The sequence below is a fragment of the Sapajus apella genome, unplaced genomic scaffold (genome assembly GCF_009761245.1).
Source record: "Sapajus apella isolate SASKATOON/1434 unplaced genomic scaffold, GSC_monkey_1.0 scaffold118, whole genome shotgun sequence".
Classification (NCBI taxonomy): domain Eukaryota; kingdom Metazoa; phylum Chordata; class Mammalia; order Primates; family Cebidae; genus Sapajus; species Sapajus apella.
In genome coordinates, this window is record NW_022437058.1 from 1,965,852 (window position 1) to 1,973,681 (window position 7,830).

At 46.4% G+C, this 7,830-nt stretch overlaps 2 long non-coding RNA genes across 2 annotated transcripts in view; one reads left to right on the forward strand and one right to left on the reverse strand.

Moving 5' to 3' along the window:
* Positions 1-3,786: 3,786 nt before the first annotated feature.
* Positions 3,787-7,830, reverse strand: part of LOC116538198 — an 18,481-nt gene continuing 14,437 nt past the window's right edge. The window contains exon 3 of the long non-coding RNA XR_004263549.1: positions 3,787-4,165. This is a non-coding gene — a long non-coding RNA (uncharacterized LOC116538198). The remainder of the gene's footprint in view (positions 4,166-7,830) is intronic.
* The window catches only part of LOC116538199, a 19,545-nt gene continuing 19,319 nt past the window's right edge, over positions 7,605-7,830 (forward strand). Inside the window, exon 1 of the long non-coding RNA XR_004263550.1 lies at positions 7,605-7,689. This is a non-coding gene — a long non-coding RNA (uncharacterized LOC116538199). The remainder of the gene's footprint in view (positions 7,690-7,830) is intronic.

A 7,830-nucleotide genomic window follows, 5' to 3' on the forward strand; every position in this document is an offset into this window, starting at 1 on the left:
TATTTTGCCCTGTTTACTTTGTCATTCTCTCTCTCTCTCTACATATATATATATACACACACACATCCACACATATATATTTGCATTATGTATATATAACATATATGTGTAATAACCTACAGATACTCTGCCCTGTTGCCCCTCAAATACTCGATAACAAGGACGTCTCTTGCATGACGACAGTACAAGGATAAAAACCTGGAAATTCAACATTGACATGACACTATGACCTAAAGCTTAGTCCATATTCAAATTTTGTCAATTGTCCCAATAATATCCTTCATAACTATCCTCTAATGTGAAGATGGTCCTCAGGCTGTCTTTGTCTTTTATGACCTTGAAAGTTTGAAGAGGCCTGTAATCCCAGCACTTTGGGAGGCTGAGACGGACGGATCGCAAGGTGAGGAGTTCAAGACCAGACTGGCCAATGTGATGAAACCCCCGTCTCTACTAAAAAATACAAAAATTAGCTAGGCATGGTGGCTTGTACCTGTAATCTCAGCTGCTTGGGAGGCCGGGGTAGGAGAATTGCTTGAACCAGGACCCAGGAGGTGGGGGTTGCAGTGAGCTGAGATTGCACCACTGCACTCCAGCCTGGGCTACAGAGAAAGACTCCATCTCAAAGATAAGAAAGAAAGAAAGTTGGAAGAACCCTGGGTTCCAGACGCTGTCCAGGCAGCCTCTCATTTGACTGCCAGGATCTGTGCGGTCCTCTCATGAGCCCATTTCAGAGGAAAGTAACCCAAGGCTCAGAGGCAGGAGGTGGGTCTGCCGGGAGAGGGGGACACAGCAGACAGGGGCCTCCCGGAGAAGCTGCAGTGCTCTGTTGAGTATGAGGAGGGGTTGGGGGACATTGACCATCATTTAAAAATCAGGAGATCCGGTGGCTCACGCCTGTAATCCCAGCACTTTGGGAGGCTGAGGCGGGTGGATCACGAGGTCAAGAGATCGAGACCATCCTGGTCAACACAGTGAAACCCCGTCTCTACTAAAAATACAAAAATTTAGCTGGGCATGGTGGCGCGTGCCTGTAATCCCAGCTACTCAGGAGGCAGGGGCAGGAGAATTGCCTGAACCCGGGAGGCGGAGGTTGCGGTGAGCCGAGATCGTGCCATTGCACTCCAGCCTGGGTAACAAGAGCGAAACTCTGTCTCAACAACAACAACAAAAAAAATCAGGAGATCACACCTAAAAATGCGGATATTTGGCTTCTTGTGGGAAGCCTGTTCCACACGGGATGCACCTTACTGCATGGTGCTGGGTATGGGGAAGGGCAGCTGCCTGGCTTAGAGGGACACAGGCTCTGATTTCATGATGTTCTCCACCTACACCTTAACTCCGAGAGCCAGGAGTCCCTCGGAACAGGAGAGGGAGCTCAGAAGCAGGCCTTGACCCCGGTGTGAAACGCTGCTCTGTGATGACATTTCCAACCCAGGTAGAAGGACAGTACCCCACCTGGGAGCACATTGGCATGTGTGGTCCTGGTCATGCCTAGTCAATATCAAAGGCAGCATTCAGCTGCAGAGCTCTCTGGCCAAAGCCAGGCAGCCTTTGGGAGGGCCTGGTGAGAACCGAAGATGTGTGCAACCCCATGGAGGCCCCCATTGCTTAATGCCCAGGTGGTTCATCAGCTCTGGGTGGGGGTGTGCAGAGTGCTATCCAGTACCTGGCAGTAAGGAGCTTCACCTGCAGTTATACCAGCATCTGCCTGAGGCTGTGAAGGGGCGGAGGCTGTGCCCACAGGCCCCATAAGCCCTTTTCTTCCTGCCCAGTGTGGGGAAATCTTGGCCTGGGGTGTGCACCTGCAGCCTCAAGTCTGAGGAAGCCCTGGGTAGGAGGCAGAGCTCAGGAGCTGGACCCAGAGATGGATGGGAAGATGCCGCCAGAGAAGATGCCGCCAGCCCTGGACCAGGCAGATCAGCAGTCACCTGATGCTCTCAGAGCCTGTGCATCAGCACCAGACCGCACCTCACAGGCAGCGGACTCCTGTTCAAGTGACATAGGACCCGCTGAGGTCCTGCACAGAGCACGCCATGGTTGCTAGATGAAGTAGTCCTGGGAAGATTTAAAGCTTCACCCATCAGAAATATTTCACAGCAAAGAAAACACTGAAACATGGAAAGGAAACCTTCCCTACATCAGTCTCATAGCATCAACTATGATTTTCTGGCTCTAATGAATAGAATCAGAGTCCATGTGCGTTTTGCTCTCTGGAAAGCTCGGTGTCCTCTGAGCTCCCTGGAGCAGAGCTGGCTGTGGCAGCAAGAGAGAGAAGAACCCCCAGACCCTGCTCTCAAATTACAAAAGTAATTCCAAAGTGATATGGTGGAATATTTAGAAAATTCAGAGAAGTAGTAAAACAGTCACTAACACAATGTGCTGAAGCACATAAAACAGTGGATGAACAAACGGAAGGAGACTGCTGTCCCTGATAGCAAGATAGGACTGCATGTTTCGATTTCCCTGAGTTACATGCATTTAATAGAGTTCCAGCTAGCATCTGAATGGCACTAAGGAGATTGAGTATCCTATCTTATAACTTAAACAGGAGAATAAATAAAACATTATAAAGGTTCTATAATCAATACAGTTAAATGTTATAGGAACCCCTTAGAGAGTGTAGAAGTCAATCACAGTATCTACAGAAATTTAATAGAAAGCGAAGATGTTATTTCAATTTAATGGGGAAAATGTTTGTTTAATAAGTGATCTTGACACAACTGGCTATCTGCATAAAGGTAAACCACGCTGAACTCCCGCTCACTACAGAGCCTAGAGATAAATGGATTAGAGCCTTCCACTGTGAGATGATAAGACAGTAAATGTCTCGAATGGAAATTTGTCAGAATGTGTTTTTAAAATAACTTGGAAGTTTAGAAACCTTTGAAAGTAAGACAGAAAACCCTAGATATTTTTAAAGAAAATATACATATTTGACATGCTTTTTAAAAAGGCTTTCTGGCAAATAGGTTCCACAAAGTCACAAAGTGAAATAGACCTGGAAAAAATATTCTGAATGCATTTTACAGATAGTGGGTTGCTACTACCCATAATACTCAAAAAGCTCTCCAAAATTGGTAAGAAAAGGGCAGACATGCCAGTGGAAAGGAGTAACGTGTTCTCAGAAGGTTCCTACCGCCCAAGCCTGAGTGTCAGCTCTGGGCAGGTGCTCATCCCCCTCCTGTCCAGCAGGGGCTGCCTCCTGTTATGCTCCCCTGCCTTCCAAAACCCTGCATTCCCAACAGCAGGCGCTGGATCCAGACCTGCTTTTGGAAATCTCAGGAAAACACTAAGAGGGTAGTCGGGCGAGTCCTGGGAGGAATCTGTCACAAAAACCAGGGGTGGTGATCCAGGAACTAGCGGTGGTCTGTGAGGCCCCAGCGCTTCCCCACCAGGTCTGGACTGGGGATGCATTCCCGAGGCAGGAGGGAGTCCCTGAAGATTTTTGGGCTGGACTCTGGCATGATCTGCTGCTTCACAGACACCCCCCGCCCAACCCCTGAACTTCTGAGCTCAGGCAGGTGGAATCCACCCGTCAACGGCACTCACCCCTGAGAATCTTGTTCTGGGAAAGGAGAGTGGAATTTAGCTGATGTAAAAGATAGGATTTGAGAAGGGAACGCGGGATTCATGGCACAGTGTAAACCTGTGGCGTGTGTGGTTTCTAATCGGGAGGGATTATATGAATCCAAACAGAAGTGATCTGGCCCCACCCTTGGTGGCCTTGAGGTGTCAAGAGCTTTCATGAGTGTAAGGGTAGCCAAGAGAAAGGAGAATAGACCCAAAGTCAGGCAAGCAAGTTTTATTAACCTGCAGGCTGCTCCGTAACAATCAGAGGAGGCAGCCCTGAGCTCACAGAACGAGGTGTTTACAGGGGTGAGAAGGGCATGAGGGGCTTTTAGGATTGAGGTAATCTATTCGCTGGTAACAGGCACAGAGATAGTTTGTTAACTTGTAACAGACCTACAATACATCATCCTGTGACTTTTGTGGTGGCAGTTTTTTTTAAAAAGAGAGAAACCGGGAGCTTTCTACAGATATGTGTCAAACAGGAATTTACAAGTGTGGATAACCAACGTATGTGTTCCCTGTCCTCCCTGGAGCTGCCTGGATGGCTGTAAGCAGGCTTTGCTTAATTGCAGCACATCTGGCAGCCTTGATGTGGCTTGTAATAGGGGTTCAGGAATGCAGCTGCAGAGCAATCAGAGTCGGGGAAGGGGCCGGCTTACATGCAGCGGGTTTTCAGAGGCAGCTTGTCCCTAACACCTGACACCAGCACTTCAAGTACCATCGCATCTGCTGGAACATAAAGCCCAAGTGATAGAGCAGCTTGCGCAGCTGCCTAGAACCGCTGCAGAGCCTTCTCTCGTTCTTGGCCACACTCCAAACCAGCTACGTTTCAGGTCGCTGTGTAAATAAGCTAGGGTAACACACCTGAATGAGGAATATGTTCCTTCCAAAATCCAAAGAGGCCCACTAAGTGCTGTGCTTCTTTTTCCTTTCTAGGAAGGGCCAGATTGAACAACTTACTCTTCATTTTAAAAGAGATATCTCAACATCCCCTATACCTCTGAACCCCTAGAAATTTCGTCATGGCAATATTTCACCAGAGTAAAAGGCCCCTGAATCTGGGTCAGATTTATTTCCCACCTTCCCACCATAAGCACGCAAATGTTTTATCAGTAGTCTAGAGAACTTTCTCCTTCTCACTCTCTAGGCCCAGTCAGTGTAACATCATCAATGCAATGGAGAGTGTGCTAGCTTATGGGAGGGAAGGCATTTAAGATCCTGCAAAGTACCCTATGACAGGGGCTGGACCGTTGGTATACCCCTGAGATAGAGCAATGAAGCTGTATTGCTGGCTTGGCCAGTTGAAAGGAAACTACTTCCGGTAGTCCTTATTGGCAGGTATAAGGAAAAATGCATTTGCCGGATGAATAGGTGCATGCCAGGTACCAGGAGATACGCTGATTTCTTCAAGCAATGAAACTTCACTTGGCACGGCAGCTAGAATTGGTTTAGACCCCTGCTTAGGCTTGTAATAATTCATTATCATTCTCCAATATCCATCTGTCTTCTTCACAGGCCAAAAAGGACAGTTGAAGAGAGATGTGCTTGTACTTGAAGTCACCGATGTTGGCGTTAATCTTTGCAATACTTCCAGGAATGTGGCATTGCTTTGAACTGACTGTTTTCCTGGGTATAGGAAGTTGCAATGGCTTCCACTTGGCTTTTCTCACCACAGCAGCCCTTATTTATCCTGGTCAGAAAATCAATGTAGGATATCTCCTAGTTGGTAATTACACCTATTCCAATTACACATTTTAGATTTAGAGAAATTACCATAGCATGGGCTGAGAGACCCACAGAGCCCACTATGCAATGAACCCAAGCTAAAACTCCACTGATGACACGACCTCCATAAGCCTCTGTCTGGACAGGAGGGCGCAGTGGTGTTCTGGTTCTCCTGGAGTCAGTGCGAGTTTAGAGCCAGTGTCCAGTAGTTCCTGAAAAGTCTAATTATTTCCTTTTCCCCAATGCAGTTACCCCGATCAAAGGCCAAATTTCCTTTGGGAAAAACTAGGAGAAAGAGAGGCAGTACAAATGTTTGCCGGTTTACCAGGGGCCTTCCTCACGGAACCCAGCCTTTCCTACCTTTAGTGTTCTGAGTCTATAAACTGGCCCAGAAGTCTGGATTTGATTGAGGAGCTGTGACTCCGTGCTTTTATGATACAGTTTAGACTTTTATTTAGGTAACCTAAAACCTTCATGCTTACATAGATTAAGCAAACGTTTATTAGTCTTCCTACCAATTTCATGCCTAGGAACAAGCAGGATCAACAAACTACCCTATAGGTCTGCAAAGACCAGACTGTTTTGATTGCTGAACGACCCTGCTGTCCATCATGGTCACCACACCCACCCTGGCTTTGGTGGTTGACTGCAGCCACTTGGCCCCTGCAGCCCCAGGATATGATTATTCCCATTGCATCTAGGATACCCCATTCAGCCACTCCAGGTCCTAGTGTAAGTCTAATATACAAAGAATAGTGACGCCAGAGCTCTTCCAGAATGTTGGGCTCCCTCATAAATAATTTCTCATATTCATGAGAATATTCATGTGCCTTTGGGGCTCTTCTAGTGTGAATGAGTCAGTCTTAAATGACAGATCCACCCTCATATTAGAATCTCGCTATGCCTGTGAATCCCATCCGCTACATTACACCAAGGCAGGTCTGGCATTCCCGCTCTCTCACTGTGGGCCACCTTCTGGTGCATGTTTCAGATGACAAACCAAACAAAAATCAGAGCCCTTTCTACCTCCCTGGGCTACAACATTCAATGCAGAGCCTCTGCTGAGTGAGCCTAATCAACAAATTCAGCGTGACCCAATTCTGTGTTCCTTCTTCCATTACCCCACTCTCACTATTCATTCTCACACTTGTCCCCTGGATTTCTGTCTTTATACATTAGAAAACTTAAGTAGTTATTTTGGAGCTTAGCCCCTCCTTGGATTACACTTTGTTCTTCACCATTAGGGGCCTGCTGGGACTTGAGCCTGGTTATTGGTCTAGAAGCAAAGAGGGGTGCTGGGGGTGGGTCTTGTCTTAGCCTTCATTCCTGTCTTATTGTGCTTTGCCGAGTGGGTTAAAAAGCAGAAGTTACTTTCTCATAGCTTGGAAGGCTGGGATGTACAAGAGCTAGTTTCTAGCTGTGCCCATTTCTGATGAGGGCTGTTTCCCTGGCTTGCAGATGGCCACCTTCTCAGTGTTGCTCCCACAGCCTTTTCCTGGTATGCCTGTATGTAGAGGATGGGAGGGAGCTCCCTCTTCTTCTGTTTATCTGATTAGAACCCCACAAGTATGACCTAATTTAACCCCAATTACCTATTATCTCCAAGTACGGTCACATTGTGCCTCAACATTTACGTTTAGGGGAATACACTCAGTCCACAGCAAGTTTCCATGAACTAGTAAATTGAAAAAAGGTGCATTTTTATTTTTAAACTCATCTTTGAGCAAAAATTAGCATTCTGTTCAACTATGTATGTTGCCAACAAGCCAGAGCACTGTCAGCCGTACCCGTGACTTTGTCACTATGAGAAATAGGATATTGGTCTCCATATCTTATAGAATTGTTCATGCTTGTCACTATTTCAAAATTATACCGTTCAGAAAGTCCCACTGGAGGCACATCAAGAGGCATACATATTACCATATTGCCAATTTAATTTTTATATTTTGATATATTATTACTTTTAAGTGTGTTTTATTTTATTGAGTCATTTTTAAGCATTATTCTGAAAAAGGACCCACGGGCCTCACCGGACATCCAGAGATGCCAGGGCTGATGATAGCCTAGGCCTCTCACCAGCAGGTGATTTTTGTTTGTGATGAGAACATCTGACCTCACTCTGTAGGGAAACCTGCATGTTTAGGTGGTTGGACGTTGGGTTTTGTGCCACTGGTTAAAGTGGTCAGAATGACTCACGGAAGTCTTACAAGGGAAGGCTGGAAAGTTGAGGTGACATTTAAACCGTGAGGTCCCACTGATAAGAAAAGACCAAGTGCTCTGAATAAAAGCTTACTGGGCACAATGCTTGCTGGACAAAATGGCACTGAGGCCAGGGACAACAAAGTCATAGTCAAGAGCCCTGGAATTGGGTTAAGGAGTTTTGAAGCCTTGAAAGTAAGGGGACAAATAGCCGGATGGAATTATTATCAAACATCCAATCCTCATAGAATTACACATTGTGGCATTTTCTTCTGACATAAAGTGAAACTTCTAAAATAGACCAGTGCTTGTTTTTTGAATTGTAATTCATAGGTC